This window comes from Microcaecilia unicolor, chromosome 4, assembly GCF_901765095.1.
Source record: "Microcaecilia unicolor chromosome 4, aMicUni1.1, whole genome shotgun sequence".
NCBI lineage: Eukaryota > Metazoa > Chordata > Amphibia > Gymnophiona > Siphonopidae > Microcaecilia > Microcaecilia unicolor.
The window spans coordinates 365,005,838-365,026,199 of record NC_044034.1 but is presented as its reverse complement, the minus strand read 5'-3'; the positions used below and the strand labels follow the sequence as shown (position 1 = coordinate 365,026,199).

The 20,362-nt window shown below is 49.0% G+C and overlaps 1 long non-coding RNA gene across 1 annotated transcript; it reads right to left on the bottom strand.

Moving 5' to 3' along the window:
* Positions 1-8,863: 8,863 nt before the first annotated feature.
* On the bottom strand, positions 8,864-13,610 carry LOC115468154. The gene is made up of 3 exons (XR_003941828.1): positions 13,526-13,610; positions 13,076-13,182; positions 8,864-9,147 (listed from the first exon to the last, which is right to left on the bottom strand). It is a non-coding gene; the product is annotated as an uncharacterized LOC115468154 (long non-coding RNA).
* Positions 13,611-20,362: the final 6,752 nt, after the last annotated feature.

Here is a 20,362-nt window from a genome sequence, read left to right as displayed (position 1 = left end):
CGTTGCCAGAGAATGTGGTAAAGGCGGTTAGCTTAGCGGAGTTTTAAAAAGGTTTGGATGGCTTCCTAAAGGAAAAGTCCATTATTAAATGAACTTGGGGAAAATCCACTATTTCTTGGATAAGCAGTATAAAATATTTTGTACATTTTTGGGATCTTACCGGGTATTTGTGACCTGGATTGGCCACTGTTGGAAACAGGATGCTGGGCTCGATGGACCTTTGGTCTTTCCCAGTATGGCAATACTTATGTACTTATGTTCTTGAATTTGGAAGGGTAAGTGATGGAAGCCAAACCCCTTATTTGTGGGCTTGTAATTAATGGAACTAACCAAGAAAAGATAGCCTGGTGGAAAATGGCAGCCTGTAAACTGCTGTTTAGAAATGGTGTTGTACTGAGGGAGCTTACTTCTGTGGACTCCTCACAGGGGTGCTTGGTCATAAGAATTACAGTATCCAAGCAATCAGGGCTCACTTGCTTTGAAACTTCCAGACACAGCTGGGCTTCTGACTGTGCCTAAGTCTTCATCTTTTTGTATTTTTTTCAAAGGGTGATCCCATTTAAGAGAAGTAAACCTTTGGCTGTAAAGATGAGTTGTGGCTCAGCAAAACCACAGCCGTGACAGAGGAGAGCTATGGGTGGGCAGTGGAGAGACCCAGCCCGAGAGCCAGGGAGTGCCAACGCTAAGGTCAAGTTGGAAGGAGATCAGACCAGGAGGGTCTAGACCAGTGGCGTAGCTACAGGGGGCCATGGGGGCCTGGGCCCCCCAAATTGGCTCTGGGGCCCCCGGTTTGACTGCCGCCAGCTAAAGAGTTTGTCCCACGCTGGTCTCACATTGCCTGGCGCCCTGTCCTGTTTTCAATCACTGTGCACGCTCGTTTAATGAAACTGAGCATGCACAGTGACTGAAAACAGAACAGGGCGCCAGGCAATGTGAGACCTGCGCAGGACAAACGCTTTAGCCCCCGCCAGCCAAGGTACCTTCGCAGTGGCGGGGGGGGGGTGAGCAGCAGCCAGGGGTCAGAAGCGGCAGCAGGAAAGCAGTGGCGGCCACGGGGGGGGGGGGGGCGGAAGTGGCGGTGGGAGGGCAGCGGTGGGGAGACAGGCCAAAATGTGTCCCCCACCTTGGGCTCTGGCCCCCCCTCCCATCGAAGTCTGGCTATGCCCCTGGTCTAGACCAGTAAAAGTGAGGAGCATAGCCTTCAGGACACTATAATTTGGGGGTAGGCAAGGACAGGAGTCTGTAAAAAGTGTAAATAACCCTGTTTCAGAGTACCTTATAAAATATACCCTAAATGAGGAGAATACAGGAGTTCCCTCAGTGAGTGAGTGAGTGAGGGTACGATGTAGTCTACCCTATGGGGGAGCTCCAGCCCGCTTGGACCCCGGATGCAGAACAGGGCAGGGGCGTAGCCAGACTTCAGCGGGAGAGGGGTCCAGAGCCCGAGGTGAGGGGGCACATTTTAGCCCCCCCCCCCCCCCCCGCCGCCGCCAACCTCCCCGCCATTGCCAACCCCCCCGCCACCACCACCAACAACAACTTTGCCCCCCCTGCCAACGACCCTCTCAACTCCCCCTCCCACCGCCAACCCTCCCCCGCCGTCGCCTACCTTTGCTGGCGGAGGACCCCAACCCCCGCCAGCCAAGGTCCAGGATGTCAGACTCACAGAAACAGAACGAAGCCTTGTGCCGGAAGAAGAGGACCTCGGCTGGTGGGGTTGGAGTCCCCCACCAGCAAAGGTAGGCGACGGCGGGGGAGGGTTGCCGGCGGGAGGGGGGATCGAGAGGGTCATTGGCAGGGGGGTCCAGGGCCAAATCTACGGGGGCCCAGGCCCCCGTGGCCCCACGTAGCTATGCCACTGGTACAGGGGCATTACTACATGCAAAGCTTTTTGGAATGCCCCTCCCATGACCACACCCCCTTTTGGTATACACATTATGGGAGTTAGGCACCATGCTTTATAGTTAGATGCATACCCAGTTACTGATGGTTAAGAGCTTGTAAACCAATTAATCTGCGCACCGCGCTCAGATTTGGGAAAACAATTTGGGGCAACATCTATAGACTCTAGGGGCAAATATATGTGACACCAATATTTTTGTGCAGAATAACTAGCATTCCTGATGTGTGCACGTGCACTCTGGTGCTGACACTGTTTTTTGTGCACAGATCAGTACACAAATTCATGTCTTCTCACTACCCAGTACTTCTGCTCTTTGTACCAACACCTCCCACATGCTCTAAAAAGGTGACATATCCTTCTGCTCACAGTAAGGGGATTTCAAACTAGGTCTGAAATCCTCACAAACACTACCACAGAATTTCCAAGCTAACCTGTGACACTGCCTCAGATCTGGCATTAAAGACTTGGCATCATGCTCGGCCTTCTGGTCTTCTGTACACATCTGTGCAGGGCCGTCGATAGGGGGTGCAGGGGGGACAAAATTCCCCAGGCCCGGCACCACAGTCCCTGGTCTCACCCACCCGCCCTCGGCTCCGTCGACTGTCCGCCACCAGGCCGGGCCCACCTCCGTGTGAAAGCGCAACAGCGGCAGATCGCCTCCCTTCGGGCCTTCCCTCCCTGTGTCCCGCCCTCGCGGAAGTTACATCAGACGAGGGCGGCACACAGGGAGGGAAGGCCCGAAGGGAGGCAATCTGCCGCTGCTGCGCTTTCACACGGAGGTGAGGCGCTGTGATTTGAATGCAGGGGACCCGGCCCGGTGGTGGACGGAGGGGGGCTGTCGACGGGGCCGGGGGTGGGCGGGTGGAGACTGGGGACTACGGCGTGGCGGCCTCTGTGGGGGGCGGCGGTGGTGGCCTCATGGGGGGAGCAGCGACGGGGGCCTGGTCCAGTCTCTCGGTGGCCCTGCATCTGTGTATCTGTGCTGAACGCGGCCAGTAGCTTCATTGCCATGAATTTAAATGAGAGATGCACTGCTGCGCTATGCCCGTAACAATTGTAGGCTGAAGTCGCGCAGATCACTGCATAAAGCCTAGAGCACTTTACTGCATTGGCCACTGTGTGAGAAATTAAGCTCATAGTCCGTATCATGACCAGGTTCCTCAGGTCACCAACAATCCGTGATCTGCAAAGACTTTCTTTATGAAACTTACTCATGCATTTTTGTACTTTAATTATAATCCATGCTTTTATAGATGCCTTCTATGTTAACATATTTATAATATTCTTTTATGATTATTGTTGTTTACAGTTTATAGTTATGTTTTATGTTTTGCTTTGTAGACTCCTGAAGAAGGCGCTGCATCGCTGAAACATGGCTGTGTCGAGTCGACCTGTTATAATAAACATTATACCTTTTTCAAATATACAGTGGGGGAAATAAGTATTTGATCCCTTGCTGATTTTGTAAGTTTGCCCACTGACAAAGACATGAGCAGCCCATAATTGAAGGGTAGGTTATTGGTAACAGTGAGAGATAGCACATCACAAATTAAATCCGGAAAATCACATTGTGGAAAGTATATGAATTTATTTGCATTCTGCAGAGGGAAATAAGTATTTAATCCCTCTGGCAAACAAGACCTAATACTTGGTGGCAAAACCCTTGTTGGCAAGCACAGCGGTCAGACGTCTTCTGTAGTTGATGATGAGGTTTGCACACATGTCAGGAGGAATTTTGGTCCACTCCTCTTTGCAGATCATCTCTAAATCATTAAGAGTTCTGGGCTGTCGCTTGGCAACTCGCAGCTTCAGCTCCCTCCATAAGTTTTCAATGGGATTAAGGTCTGGTGACTGGCTAGGCCACTCCATGACCCTAATGTGCTTCTTCCTGAGCCACTCCTTTGTTGCCTTGGCTGTATGTTTTGGGTCATTGTCGTGCTGGAAGACCCAGCCACGACCCATTTTTAAGGCCCTGGCGGAGGGAAGGAGGTTGTCACTCAGAATTGTACGGTACATGGCCCCATCCATTCTCCCATTGATGCGGTGAAGTAGTCCTGTGCCCTTAGCAGAGAAACACCCCCAAAACATAACATTTCCACCTCCATGCTTGACAGTGGGGACGGTGTTCTTTGGGTCATAGGCAGCATTTCTCTTCCTCCAAACACGGCGAGTTGAGTTCATGCCAAAGAGCTCAATTTTTGTCTCATCTGACCACAGCACCTTCTCCCAATCACTCTCGGCATCATCCAGGTGTTCACTGGCAAACTTCAGACGGGCCGTCACATGTGCCTTCCGGAGCAGGGGGACCTTGCGGGCACTGCAGGATTGCAATCCGTTATGTCGTAATGTGTTACCAATGGTTTTCGTGGTGACAGTGGTCCCAGCTGCCTTGAGATCATTGACAAGTTCCCCCCTTGTAGTTGTAGGCTGATTTCTAACCTTCCTCATGATCAAGGATACCCCACGAGGTGAGATTTTGCGTGGAGCCCCAGATCTTTGTCGATTGACAGTCATTTTGTACTTCTTCCATTTTCTTACTATGGCACCAACAGTTGTCTCCTTCTCGCCCAGCGTCTTACTGATGGTTTTGTAGCCCATTCCAGCCTTGTGCAGGTGTATGATCTTGTCCCTGACATCCTTAGACAGCTCCTTGCTCTTGGCCATTTTGTAGAGGTTAGAGTCTGACTGATTCACTGAGTCTGTGGACAGGTGTCTTTCATACAGGTGACCATTGCCGACAGCTGTCTGTCATGCAGGTAACGAGTTGATTTGGAGCATCTACCTGGTCTGTAGGGGCCAGATCTCTTACTGGTTGGTGGGGGATCAAATACTTATTTCCCTCTGCAGAATGCAAATAAATTCATATACTTTCCACAATGTGATTTTCCGGATTTAATTTGTGATGTGCTATCTCTCACTGTTATCAATAACCTACCCTTCAATTATGGGCTGCTCATGTCTTTGTCAGTGGGCAAACTTACAAAATCAGCAAGGGATCAAATACTTATTTCCCCCACTGTACGTCTCCCTTATTGATTGGATAGAGCCTGAGCCTATCTTCCCCCACTCTTCTCTTTTTTTTCACTTATTCAGCCACAGGCATCAACATTTCCAAATGATTGGGGTGACAAACACAGTACAAATTACCCCTCCCTGAAGAAGGAGAGATATGATAGAGGTCTATAAAATAATGAGTGGAGTGGAGTGGAACGGTTTGTTTGCTCTTTCCAAAAATACTAGGACTAGGGGGCTTGGGATGAAGCTACAAAGTAGTAAATTTAATACAAGCCAGAGAAAACTTTTCTTCACTCAACATGTAATTAAACTCAGGAATTCATTGCCAGAGAATATGGTAAAGGCGGTTAGCTTAGCGGGGTTTAAAAAAAGGTCTGGCCTGCTTCCTAAAGGAAAAGTCCATAGACCATTATTAACATGGACTTGGGGAAAATCCATTCTGGGATAAGCAGCATAAAATGTAATGAACTTTTTGGAGATCTCGCCAGGTATTTGTGACCTGGATTGGCCACGGTTGGAAACAGGATGCTGGGCTTCAGTGGCGTTCCTAGGGGGGGCGGTGGGTGCGGTCCGCCCCAGGTGCACGCCGCCGGGGTGGTGCCGCGCGCGCCTGTCCTCCGTTGTTCCATGCTTCTTCTCTGCCCCGGAGCAGGTTACTTCCTGTTCCGGCCGGGGCAGAGAAGAAGCATGGAACGGAGGACAGGCGCGCGCGGCACCCCCCCGGCGGGGGGGGGTTCCTTCGCAGGGGTGTCCTTTCGCCAGGAGGGGGGTCCGTGCTGCATCGGGGGGGCACTGCACCCGGGGGGGCAGGGCGCATCAGCGATCCGCCCCGGGTGCCAGCCCCCCTTGGAACGCCACTGCTGGGCTTGATGGACCTTTGGTCTGTCCCAGTGTGGCAATACTTATGTACTTATAATATTGGGGGTGCTCAGCACCACAGAGCCGGCTCCTATGTCTTCAGACCTAGGAAATCAGACTTCTTTTTATCTCATTATTAGCATCTTCTTGTAACCTGTTAATCACAGCACTATTGCAGAGAAACTCTGCTCTTCTTATGACCCAGTTCCACAACGGCATAAGCGAAACCCTCTGCGCAGATGAACTCTGCCACTTGTACAGCGGCAAGAACAGGCGACTACGTCATCCGCAAGCTGAAAACGTTGCAGCTCAGTTGATTTTTTTAAGCAGTCTAGATGGGTTTCGGCACGGCCTTTGCTTAGTGGTCTGCACTGATTGCCGGTTCAGGCATAGATTAGGGTTAAATTGCTCTGTCTGGCATTTTAGGCCTTGTATGGTGAGTACCCTGTTTATATTTCGGACACAGGACTGAATAAACTCTGTATATTGGGCCCTAGGCAAAAGTGCACTTGTGGGGCCTCCTACCATCGGTCTCTATTTGCTTCCACCCTTCCCCCGATCTTCATTCATGGCCTCCCACATTTCACCTCTCCAGAAGTAGCAGGGAAAAATGCCGAGTCGTGCTGTGGGCGTGGTGGTGGTGGTGGTAATTGTTTCTGAGTCAGCACTGGGACTAGGCAAGCACATGCTTCTAATGGAGCAGCTTAATGATTACAGCTGGAGAGCTGCCAAGAGAGATTTTACGCCAGCCCTGGGTTTCTGCCAACTCTATCCTGGTGCATTATGGGACCTGCAATGCTGAGTTTAGTGGGTAGAGTCAGGGACTTCAAATAGCAGGGCTGAATTAAGATACGAGTTCAAAAACAGGGCTGGCCAAAGAGTCTCCCTCCTGGAACTGGGTAATTTGGCAGCTCCGACGCAGTAGGCTGAGAACCAGGGACATTGGACATGTCATTTTCACCCTCCGTTGCCGTTGGTACAAACCAGAGATACCAAGGGTGGGTATCTAAAGAGTGAGACTTACAGGCACTGGCCCTCATTTTAGAAGTCCTGTACATGATATACACATGTCAATACTGGCATTTACATGTGTGTAGATCAAACACGTGTAAACCTAATTTTATTATTGTAGTGGAGGAGTGGCCTAGTGGTTAGGGTGGTGGACTTTGGTCCTGGGGAACTAAGGAACTGAGTTTGATTCCCACTTCAGACAGAGGCAGCTCCTTGTGACTCTGGGCAAGTCACTTAACCCTCCATTGCCCCATGTAAGCCGCATTGAGTCTGCCACGAGTGGGAAAGTGCGGGGTACAAATGTAACAAAAGTAAAATAGATACTATTGGAGATTCTACATGGAATGTTGCTACTATTGGAGATTCTACATGGAATGTTGCTATTCCACTAGCAACATTCCATGTAGAAGCCTGCGCGGCCACATTGGTGATCTGCAAGGGCCGACTTCTACATGGAATGTTGGAATAGCAACATTCCAAGTAGAATCTCAAATAGTAGCAACAGTGGAGGAGTGGCCTAGTGGTTAGGGTGGTGGACTTTGATCCTGGGGAACCCACTGTAGCTCCCCCAGGTACAAATAAGTACATGTATACAATATGTAAGCCGCATTGAGCCTGCCATGAGTGGGAAAGCGCGGGGTACAAATGTAATAAAAATAAGTATCCTTTTATTAATAGACTATAAAGAAAAGCAATGTGGGATACAAAGGTTAATACAAACACATTGATATGTCAACTCCAATTACATGAAGGAAAACCATCTCCACATTGCAATGTTATCACCCCACCCCCATCCAAAAAAACTAGAAAATGTAGCTGAACCTATGTTAAGTGAACAAATGGGGACTGAGGTATCTGAGGCAGGAGTGATCCCCACTCCTGTCAGTTTCCTCTTCCCCCTCCCTGCCCCCAATGTCTCCAGTCTCCCTTTCGGGCTATATAAAAGCCTGACCTCTAGTGGTAGTAGTGCGAGAATACTCCCAGAGCTCAAGGCAGCCATTTTAGCCGCTGGAGCAGCTAGAGGCAGAAGCGAGTGGGGATCACTCCTGCCCCAGATACCTCAGTCCCCACTCGCTTCTGCCTGTAGCTGCTCCAGCGGCTAAAATGGCTGCCTTGAGCTCTGGGAGTATTCTCGCACTACTACCACTAGAGGTCAGGCTTTTATATAGCCCAAAAGGGAGACTGGACACATGGGGGCAGGGAGCGGGAAGAGGAAACTGATAGGTGCACTTATGCGGGTACCAGATGAATATCAGGCAAGACCCATGTAATTTGGGTGGTCACTCACAGTCCATTCATATTTAGATATTCAGTGTCAGTGCCTGGACAAGGCCCAGCACCGAGTATCAGTCAATGTTTAAAATGGTTAAAAACTCACTGAATATTAAGTGGGCTGATCCTCTTTCCAGGGCCACTGAGAGACTGAACCGGGCCTGGGGCAGGGGTGCCGCCGCCAGGCCCAGGGCAGGGCCGCTGCCACCACCACCCCCCCCCCCCCCCCACACACAATCGTCATCCACTGCCACCTCCCCTGATCACTGCCACCTCCCCCCCCCCAATCACTGCGGCCTGCCTCCCCCCAATCACTGCCGCTGCTGCAACAGGATTAAAATACCTTGGCTGGCGGGGATCCCGAAGCTCCGGCAGCAGAAGACGTCTTCCTCCAGTGCTGACTGCCTGCCCCTGCGGTTGCTTTTCCTCTTAGGGCATGCTCGGTTTCCAAACCGAGCATGCATGCCTGAAAGGAAAAGCAGCCACTCAGTAAAGGACAGAAGAGCAGCGCTGGAGGAAGCTCCGGGTCCTCCCCAGCCTCCAAGGGGGGGCCCAGCCTGGTTCTGGAGTCGGGTCGCGATCACTCGGGTTCCATCAGGAGCAGGACAGAAAGATAGACCCCAGCGTCAGGCCCCCCTTGGAGGCCCGGCCCCTGGGAAATTTGCCCCCCCCCCCCCTCTTGGCAGCCCTGCCTTTTTCTTAAATATGCCTTTATCGGTGAACTTTCAAATTTAAATTTTTGTACATCAGAAAACAGGAAAAAGGGAAAATAATTCAATCACAAGATTTATTGCCAGACTCCAGATATTTAAAGGTTCTGTCCTCTCACACGGTCATAGTTCTCTCCCATTCCTGCTCTCCTGTGATGCAGCCTGGCAGGTTAACCTGCTGGTCAGTTACCTAACCCTTGGCTAGACTAGTTCACGACCTCAATCCACCTTCTTCATCTTGAGAAATGAAGGTCCTCTGCCTGATTTTGTTGTGAAAATCCAACAGGGTTCACTTGAACTGGTTCTTCAGAGCTTTTTCCGGCTTGCAGCAATTTTCCAAAATTCAGAAAATAATTCCATTCTTTAAAATTTATACCTCTGGGGAAAAGCACAGGACAAGTTATTCAAAAACTCACGAAATTCCCTTCCAGGTGCATGAAGTGTTCCCGGGTCCAGTCCCACACCATTGAGGGGAGAAGTTTTCAAGCTGCGTTAGGGCCTTAAGTTGCATTATTTGCCTCTTATTGTGACATAAAGGGCTCTAACTCGGCCTGTCTTCCCCTACTGTGGTGATATTTAGGTCACTGTGGGTTACGTGGAGGGGCATATATCGAACGGGGCGCCCAAGTTTTCCTGAGGATGTCCTCGCAGGACGTCCCCGCGAAGGGGCGGGGAAACCCGTATTATTGAAACAAGATGGGTGTCCATCTTTCGTTTCGATAATACGGTCGGGGATGCCCAAATCTCAACATTTAGGTCGACCTTAGAGATGGCCGTCCCCGATTTTCAGCGATAATGGAAACCGAGGACGCCCATCTCAGTAACGACCAAATCCAAGGAATTTGGTCCTGGCAGGAGCCAGCATTCATAGTGCACTGGTCCCCCTCACATGCCAGGACACCAACTGGACACCCTAGGGGGCACTGCAATGGACTTCAGAAAAAGCTCCCAGGTGCACAGCTCCCTTACCTTGTGTGCTGTGCCCCCCAAACCCCACTCCCCACAACTGTACACCACTACCATAGCCCTTAGGGATGAAGGGGGGCACCTAGATGTGGGTACAGTGGGTTTCTGGGGGGTTTTGGAGGGCTCACATTTACCACCACAAGTGTAACAGGTGGGGGGGATGGGCCTGAAGTGCACTGCAGTACCCCCTAAAACTGCTCCTAGGACCTGCATACTGCTGTCATGAAGCTGGGTATGATATTTGAGGCTGGCATAGAGGATGGATAAAATATTTAATTTTTTTTTTAGGGTGGGAGGGAGTTAGTGACCATTGGGGGAGTAAGGGGAGGTCATCCCCGATTCCCTCCGGTGGTCATCTGGTCAGTTCAGGCACCTTTTTGAGGCTTGGACATAAGTAAAAATGGACCAAGTAAAGTTGCCCAAATGCTCATCATGGACGCCCTTCTTTTTTCCATTATCGGTCGAGGACGCCCATGTGTTAGGCATGCCCCAGTCCTGCCTTTGCTACGCTTCCGACACGCCCCCGTGAATTTTGGTCATCCCTGCGACAGAAAGCAGTTGAGGATGCCCAAAATCGGCTTTCGATTATGCCAATTTGGGCGACCCTGGGAGAAGGACGTCCATCTCCTGATTTGTGTGAAAGATGGGCGCCCTTCTCTTTCGAAAATAAGCCTGTTAGTAATGAGATGCAAAATATGGAAATACACATAAACCTGCAAAAAAACAGAATAGAGCTTACTCCAGCCCCCAATAACCACCACTGGATCACCAGGGATTACGGTAGACCCAGGGGGGCCTACCTGAAATACGTAAAGGTGAGGGGTTGGGTGGTTGAGATGGGTGGCATTTGGGGAATGGAGAGTGGCCTGAGGCCATGCGTTGGGAGGGGAGGGGATAGGATGTGACCCCTTGGGGGCTGGGGGGCTTCAATTTAAATTTAAAAAAAGGTTATGCGGGTCCAGGTCTGGCCTGATATTCATCTGGGACCTGCAGAAGAACTCTTATGCAGGCTGGGTCTGAATTTTGGCTGGGCCCACATAAGCCCCACTGCCCAGCCCACCCATGTGTAGCCTCCAATATTCAGTGCCACAGTGCCTAGACATTAAAAAATCACTGATCGTCACTGGCTGAATATCGAGGGGAGGGGGTTATCTAGATCAGATCGGTGCCTCCACTGGCTTCCAGTGGGATACTATTTAAATGTTATTGTTTCTTTTGTAAGATTTTACATGGTGATACCCCATCTTATAAGTACGCCTTGTTTGAATTTCCCCCTAACTCAAGATCTTGGTCTCTGAGAGATAACGATATGTTTGTGCATCAAAGCCCGAGAGGAATACGATTCTCTCATCTGTTTTGAGTCCTCTTTCTCTTTTCAGGCTGCAAAACTCTGGCAGATTCTTCCACCTGAATTTAGATCTACCTTGGACTATAAACAATTAAGAAAGCTCTTAAAGTCAATTTTATTTCAGAAATATGTTATAGGTTAAGGGTTTATTGCTTGTTTGTGATTTATTGTTCTAATTGTTTCTGTGTATTCCCTGGGATAAACCTGGTTAATTTTGTAATTGTGATCCGCGTTGAACTATTGGTCTGGTATATGCAGAATACAAGAATAAATACTATGCTATAAGAACATGAGTAGCCATACGGGGTCAGACCAATGGACCATCTAGCCCAGTATCCTCTTTTCCAAGCAGTGGTCAAGCCAGATCACAAGTACCTGGCAGGAACCCAAATCGTGGCAACATTCCATGTAGAACCCCCAAAGAACAGCAAGATTCTGGACTCCTAAAGAGTGACAAGATTCCAAGCAGAATCTCAAAGAGTAGCAACATTCCATGTAGAACCCCAAAGAATTGCAAGATTCTGGAATCCTAAAGAGTGACAAGATTCCATGAAGAATCTCAAAGAGTAGCAACATTCCATACTACAAATCCCAGGGCAAGCAGTTGCTTCCCATGTCTGTATCAATAGTAGACTATGGACTTTTCCTCCAGGAATTTGTCCAAACCTTTTTTAAACCCAGATACGCTAACCGCTGTTACCACCTGCTCCAGCAAAGAGTTCCAGAGCTTAACTATTCGTTGAGTGAAAAAATATCTCCTCCTATTTGTTTTAAAAGTATTTCCATGTAACTTCCTCGAGTGTCCCCTAGTCTTTGTACTTTTGGAACGAGTGAAAAATTAATTTACTTCTACTGGTTCTACACCACTCAGGATTTTGTAGACCTCAATCATATCTCCCCTCATTCGACTCTTTTCCAAACTGAAGAACCCTAACCTTTTAAGCCTTTCCTCATACTAGAGGTGTTCAATCCCCTTTATCATTTTGGTCGCTCTTCTTTGAACTTTTTCTAATTTGAGATGCTGAATATTACTGCCTAGTGGCTAGCCCGGTCACCAGCTATGTCGCTCAACATACCCGGTTAGTGCCAATTTTCATTGGCTGACCAACTAAGCTTAGCAGCCAGATAGACCTGCGTAACTAGCAGGTCTATCTTTGGCTGCTATAACTTAGCCGTTCATCTGATGAATATTGGCTTAACCGGCTACGTTTTAGCAGCCCCCCCCCCCCCCCCCAAAAAAAAATGGAAATTCAATGCTAGTGACTGGATTCAGCCTCAGCATTGAATTTCCAGCTTCAATGATGACCGCAAGAGTTTATTTATTTATTTATTTATTTGTTGCATTTGTATCCCACATTTTCCCACCTATTTGCAGGCTCAATGTGGCTTACATAGTACCGTGATGGCGATCGCCAATTCCGGTGTGAGAAATACAGAGTGGTATTGCGTTAGAGTTCATGAGTGACGTGGAGGGGCATAATCGAACTGGCACCCATCTTCACGGGCGCCCCGGCAAAGGGGCGGGGCATCTCATATTATCGAAACAAGATGGGCGTCCATCTTTCGTTTCCATAATACGGTCGGGGCCGGCCAAATCTCAACACTTAGGTCGACCGAAATGTTGAGATCGCCGACCTTAGAGATGGGCGGCCTCGGCTTTCACCTATAATGCAAACCGAGGACGCCCATCCGAGTTAGCCGGGCTCCCTCCTATGGTCTCAATATCGGACCCGTAGACTTTAGGGCTCCCTGGCACTCTTGGCTACTAAGGTTGACCCTGTTTACAGGATCCTCTAGCATAGTAGTTTCCAAACCTGTCCTAGTGGAACCCCAGCCAGTCAGGTTTTCTGAATAGCTGGAATGAATATGCAGTGCATGCAAATCTTTGTCATGCATATTCATTGTGGATCTACTGAAAACCCCCAGGACAGGTGAAGCACCGCTATTCTGAAAGATAACTTGGAACGAAATACAGTACATTAAAATGTTTACCCTGCCCGTCTCCTGCATGGAAGACATAACTGGCTTCTCTGGTGATTTCTGTGCCTCCGCAGTAGCTGAATACAATTCATCTATGTTTTATACCTCCCAGTCTGCCACTGCATGGAGACAAAAACAAGTTGCAAAAATAATAATATTTTTTGAAAGAGAATGCTGAGATACAAAAAAAAAAAACCTTTTCATTTGCACCCTGAAAATTCCCATGTTGACCCATGAAAAACTCTCTGCTGGCACACATGATGTTCTCTCCAGATTTTTACGTTCTAAAAGCCATCAACGAATGAAATGTTCCACCATAGCCAGAGTGTAGGGAGAGGCAGAAAGAATAAGGTCACAGCTCCGACTCAAGCCATGGCCAAATTGCCTGGCGCAGGGCAGGTAACCGGAGCAGGTCTGACTGCATGGCTTCCGCCTTGTTTCATCTGGAGAGTATCTCCTCACCCTGCCATCCTATTGAAGGATCCGGTTTCACATTCGCAAACAGCCTTTCAAAGTGCAGATACCTCATTCGGTTTCAGAGCAATGCCTGGAAGACATATATCATGATAACCAGACAGTAATTACAGAATTTGAAGCTATTATGACCACAAAGATACAGTGAAGCAGTTCTAGCAATATCGCTGTGCTATGCTTTCATGTATGTGTGAAAATAAATTGGGACCCATCTCTCTCTCGAAGGGGGGGAGTACCAGTGGCATTCCTTGGTCGGCTGCCACCTGGGGCGGATTGCGCTGCGTACCCCCCCCCCCCCAGGTGCAGCATCATGTGTCCCACCCCTGGGTGCAGCATAACACCCCCCCCCCCCCGGGTGCAGTGTCCACCCCTGGCACATCACTTCCAAGCCCCCAACCCCCAGGTGCATTCTGCTTACCTGCTGGGGTGCTGGGAGCAGGAAGTAACAGCAGAGGGAGCAGGGAACTGGCACTCCTCCTGCGGCATGTACCCGGGGCGGACCACCCTCACCGCCCCGCCCTCAGTACGCTACTGGGGAGAGGGCTAAAGCTTAAGATAGGTGGGCACTAGGTAGCAAGCAACCTATTTCCTTGCCTTCTCCCCAGCATCGGTCACTTGCTTTCCTTTTCCTCTCCCCCCTTGCCAAAATACAAATAAAAAATACCATAGCTGGTGGGGATCTCCAATCCGGAGAAATCCGGAGCCCAGATCAGCTGAAAAATGAAGAGGCATAGCAGTCAGTGGCCGCACTTTACCACTAGCATGTTGAGTACTGGCTGGCTACCAATGCCCCATCACATAGTGGTCCCACAAGAACTAAACACGCTCGTAGTGCCAGCATCAGTGGCTCAAAGTGCTGCATCTGACTGCTGGGCTTCTTCGTTTCTCAGCTGACTTGAGCTCTGGATTTCATCAGCTGATGAGGCTTGAGGATCCCCACCAGCTATGAGGCTGAAAGCTTAGGGTTACCATATGGCTCCAGAAAAAGGAGAGACAAAGCGGGGTTCACACTCTCCACAGCAATCGAACACAACAGAAATAGGGTGGAGAGGGCCCAATGTCAAGAGATCAGTCACCACACACAAGGGTAAGATGCTCCAAAAAACTTTAATCCTTGTGTGTGGTGACTGATCTCTTGACATTGGGCCCTCTCCACCCTATTTCTGTTGTGTCCAGAAAAAGGAGGACACGTTGATCCAGTCCGGGTTTTGCTTCCATTGAAAGCAATGGAAGTGAAAGCCAGACTGGCTCAATCTGTCCTTTTTCTGGAACAGGTTGGGGGCATAGTTGGGAAGAGGAGGGAATTGGAGTGTAGAGTTTGATGTATGTTGTTGTTAAGGTTAGGGAAAGACAAAAGAGGAAGGGTCATTGGCTATTCTACTACTGCTACAACAACCACCTCTACAACCTACTACTAGACATATATGAACACTGTACAAAAACATGTAAGAGACAGTCCTTGCTTGACAGAACTTACAATCTATTCAAGACAAACAGGAGAAATAAGGGATTAGGGATTTCACTTATAATGGGAATGATTAACAAATAGGTACTGAATAGGTGAATAAGGGGTTAAGAGTTAAAAGCAGCCTCAAAAGGTGGGCTTTTAGCTTGGATTTGAATAGGGCCAGAGATGGAGCATGAGGATACTGACTCAGTAAGTCTATTCCAGGTGTAGCAAAATGGAAGGAACAGAGTCTGGAGTTGGTGGTGGAGGAGAAGGGTACGGATAAGAGTGATGAATGGAGTTCCCGGGGAGCAGTGTAGGGACAGATATGATAGAAGAGATACTGAAGACCTTCAGAAAACTCATGTAGTGGAATTTTGAATAGACTGAAGGAGAAAGAAATGGTTTAGTGGAAGACTTGTGAGGACCAAGTTGCAGTAGTGTAAGCGGGAGGTGAAGAAAGTGTGGGCAAGGGTTTTGGGAGTTCGTTCAGAAATGAAGAGATGAATTTTGGTGATATCAGAAAGAAAGAAAATGACAAGTTTTAGCAGTCCGTTGGATGTGTGCAGACAACGAGAGAGAGGAGTCAAAGATGATCCCAAAATTACGAGCTGAGGAGATGGGAAGAAATGCAGTTCAGTGATGCCTTTGATTAATTTATCGTATTCCTTACAGGTCTAGCTATCATTCTATACTAGCTTATTGTTGGGGGGTACTCAAGCAATGCACAAATGGTCTGGAAGTTTGAGAACACAGCTATAATTTCTTTTTCCTGTTCTATGAAGAGAGGATTTCTTTTCTTTTCATTTAATATTTTTTTCAACCTATATGTTTATCCACGTTTACCCTATCTGAGATAACATTTTATCATCTCTCTGACTTCATGTGCAACTTTCTTTAAATTAGCCACCTTACTTTCTAACCCCTCTTACTCTCTTACTTATCTATATGTTCCATCTTTGCCTATACCCTATGCTGTCTATAAATTTGCATGCTATTATCTTTGATCATAGGGGCATTATAGCCTACGCTGTTCCGATGCTATTTTCAGAGTGCTGTTTGGAACAGCGCGGGACTTCTGTAGTCCTTTACATAAAAACATAAGCACTGCCATATTGGGACAGACTGAAGGTCCATCAAGCTCAGTATCCTGTTTCCAAGAGTGGCCAATCCAGGTCACAAGTACCTGGCAGAAACCCAAATGGTAGCAACATTCCATGTAGAACCCCAAAGAGTAGCAAGATTCTAGAATTCTAAAGAATAACAAGATTCCATGCAGAATTTCAAAGTGTAGCAACATTCCATGTAGAACCCCAAAGAGTAGCAAAATTCCATTCAGAATCCCAAGTACATAAGCACATAAATGTTGCCATACTGGGACAGACCAAAGGTCCATCAAGCCCAGCATCCTGTTTCCAAGAGTGGCCAATCCAGGTCACAAGTATCTGGCAGAAACCCAAAGAGTAGCAACATTCCATGTAGAACCCCAAAGAGTAGCAAGATTCTAGAATTCTAAAGAATAACAAGATTCCATGTAGAATCCCAAGTACACAAGCACATAAATGTTACCATACTGGGACAGACCAAAGGTCCATCAAGCCCAGCATCCTGTTTCCAACAGTGGCCAATCCAGGTCACAAGTACCTGGGAAGATCCTAAAAGAGTAAAACAGATTTTATGCTACTTATCCTAGAAATAAGCAGTGGATTTTCCCAAGTCCATCTTAATAATGACATATGGCCTTTTCTTTTAGGAAATTATCCAAACCCTTTTAAAACTCTGCTAATCTAACTGCTTTTACCACATTCTCTGGTAACCTCCACATCTGAGTTTCAAGCATATCTTGTCATAAAAGTAGAAATCTCCCCCCTTGTCTGTATATGAAAGGGAAAAGTAAGAGGTTCAACAAGAATCTACCAAGAATATTTTTCTTGCAATGCTGCCACAAGGAGCAGGCTGCATGAAACAGCCATGGAGGGGCATAATCGAATGGGAATGCCCATCTCCATGGGCGTTTATCTCCAAGGACGGGTCCGCGAAGGGGCGGGCCAGATCGTATTTTCGAAAAAGATGGGCGTCTATCTTTTGTTTCGATAATACGGTTGGTGCCGGGCAAATGCATCGCATTTGGGCGGATCTGAGCTGGGCGGTATCGGTTTTCAGCGATAATGGAAACCGAAGGCACCCAGCTGAAAAACGAACAAATCCAAGGCATTTGGTCGTGGGAGGGACCAGGATTCGTAGTGCACTGGTCCCCCTGACATGTCAAGACCAGTGTTGCCAGGTGGAAAATTTTTTTCCCACCCAATCCAGCACAAAAACCGCCCAAAACCCGCCCAAACTCAAACCCCGCCCCTGACACCCCCACCCCCGCGTCATCACCCCCGCCCCCGCCGTCATCAACCCCGCCCCCGCCGTCACCGGCCCCGCCTCCCCGTCACCAGCCCCGCCTCCCCCATCATCGGCCCCGCCTCCCACGTCATCGGCCCCCACCCAAAACGTCACTAACCCCGCCCAAAACGTCACTAACCCCGCCCAAAAGCGTCACTAACCCCGCCCCTCCCGCAGCCGAAAAAGCCGCCCAAAAAACCGCCCTGAAGCACAAAAAGCAGCCCAAAAAACCGCAACCCGCCGCGGGCAAAAATTTCCCGCGGTGGGTCGCGGAAAACCGCCCAATTGGGCGGTAAAACCGCCCACCTGGCAACACTGGTCAAGACACCAACCGGGCACCCTAGGGGGCACTTGTAACAATTAAAAAAACAAAGCAAAGTACCTCTGAAGTCCATAGCTCCCCTCCCTTGGGTGCTGAGCCCCCCAAATCCCCCCCAAAACCCACTCCCCACAACTCTACACCATTACCATAGCACTTATGGCTGAAGGGGGGCACCTAGATGTGAGTACAGTGGATTTTGGGGGCGGTTTGGAGGGCTCCCATTTACCAGCACAAGTGTAACAGGTGGGGGGGGGGGGAGATGGGCCTGAGTCCACCTGCCTGAAGTCCACTGCACCCACTAACAACTGCTCCAGGGACCTGCATACTGCTGTGATGGAGCTGGGTATGACATTTGAGGCTGGCATACAGGCTGGAAAAAAAAGTTTTTTTAATTCTTTTTTTTTTGGTGGGATGGGGTTAGTGACCACTGGGGGAGTCAGGGGAGGTCATCCCCGATTCCCTCCGGTGGTCATCTGGGCAGTTGGGGCACTTTTTGGGGACTTGTTCGTGAAAAAAAAAGGATCCAAAAAAAGTGGCCCAAATTGTTGCTTCTGCCGCCCTTCTTTTTTCCATTATCGGCCGAGCGTCGCTATCTCTCCTCAGCCGATAAACACGCCCCAGTCCTGCCTTCACCACGCCTCTGACACGCCCCCGTCAACTTTGTCCGTTCCCGCGACAGATTGCAGTTGGACGCGCCCAAAATCAGCTTTTGATTATACCGATTTGGGCGCCCACGGCAGTGTTGCCAGGTGGGCGGTTTTACCGCCCAATTGGGCGGTTTTCCGCGACCCGCCGCGGGAAATTTTTGCCCGCGGCGGGTTGCGGTTTTTTTGGGCTGTTTTTGGGCTTCAGGGCGGTTTTTTCGGCCGCGGGGGGGCGGGGTTAGTGATGTTTTTTGGGCGGGGTTAGTGACGTTTTGGGCGGGGTTAGTGACGTGGGAGGCGGGGCCGATGACGTAGGAGGCGGGGCCGATGACGGGGAGGCGGGGCCGATGACGTGGGAGGCGTGGCCGATGACGGGGAGGCGGGGCCGATGACGTGGGAGGCGGGGCCGGTGACGGCAGGGGCGGGGTTGATGACGGCAGGGGCGGGGGTGATGACGCGGGGGTGGGGGTGTCAGGGGCGGGGTTTGTGTTTGGGCGGGTTTTGGGCTGTTTTTTGGCCTGGATTGGGCTGGAAAAAAAATTTCCACATGGCAACCCTGGCCCACGGGAGAAAGGCGCCCATCTTCTGATTTGGGTCGAAATATGGGCGTCTTTCTCTTTCGAAAATAAGCTGGATAGTGACTTAAGCCATGTTTGAGCTGGTTCCCTGCCATACCCATCATAACCTTCAGGGACGGTAGCTGTGTCAGGAGCTAGCAAGTCTTACATTTAAAAACCCTGTTCTCATTGGTGCTCCTGGGACCCTCCATTGTCTTCACATTGAAGGTCCAGAGAATCCCTTTTTATGAGAAAGAGGCTTTAAATTAATCACTGCAGTCATGTAGAGAATAAAACAATGAAAAGCAGTTGTACTGTGCTGGTAATTACTAATAAGGTTGATTTTCTAAAGCACGGAGATAAGGGAGATTTAATATTCCAGTTCTTCTCTGCATTTCTGGGCTGTAAATCAATGAAATGCTATTGTAAAATAAATCACTGGTTAATAATGAAACACTCTACTCTATTATCTTTATACTCTACAAGAGTTTATCAGAAGCCCAGGATGGCTCTGGCATTTATTTCTGAAATTTCAGAGTCTCTTGTTTTCTCAGCGAGACATCGCTGCATTCCTGCCTCATCTTCGGTTTCTTCCCATAATTTATTTATTTAACCATTTCTAATCCACCTGTTATCTAGGCAAGGTACATACTTAATATAAAAACATAAAAACAAAAGTAAAAACATACTGAGATGCCCCACCCCCATACCAACCAATGAAGATGCTCAACTGCCCAGAATAATCTCATTGACTGTAAAAAAAAAGTTTGAGAAAACTCTGAAAAATGTTGCAATCGTTCCGGCAACTGGATCCATAGAAAAGGACCAACAACAGAAAACACAGCCTCTGTTAGGTCTCCACAGCAGGGACCAGGTTAGTGAGCCCTTGGGCTACTGCCGAGGAGCAGCAGTGGCAGACAGAACTCAGATAGGAACAGCAAGACTTCACCTGCACTAGCCGCCCTTCCCCAGGAGTTGAGCCCCTGACTGCAGGCAACCGTCAGGACTTACAGGACAGGGTAGGAACTGGAAGCTGCAAGCAGCCACTAAAACAGGGAACAAACACTGACAAACACGAGACAGAACTGAAAGCTGCCAAGCAGCCACTGAACAAGAAACACAGACAAACAGAACTAAACACAAAAGACAGACAAGGAACAAGTCTAGGTAACAAACAATAACCCTAAGCAAAACTACACACAGACTAACTAGCATCAGACAAGGAACTAGAATAAAAACCAAGCTAGGCAGAAGTGCAACAAGCACCAACAAACCAGGGCCTTAGGCAATGCAAAGGCAAAGCAGAGAGTTTCCAAATGGCTAATAAGCCCAGCAGCAGCTGAGATTCAGCTGCAGCAATCACCAGGCAGCTACGGGTGCTGTGCAGGCTCAAACAAGACAAGCAAGTCTGGCAGGCTGGAAGATCTGGACTGGACTAGACTGAAGTCTGGAACGGGAAACAGC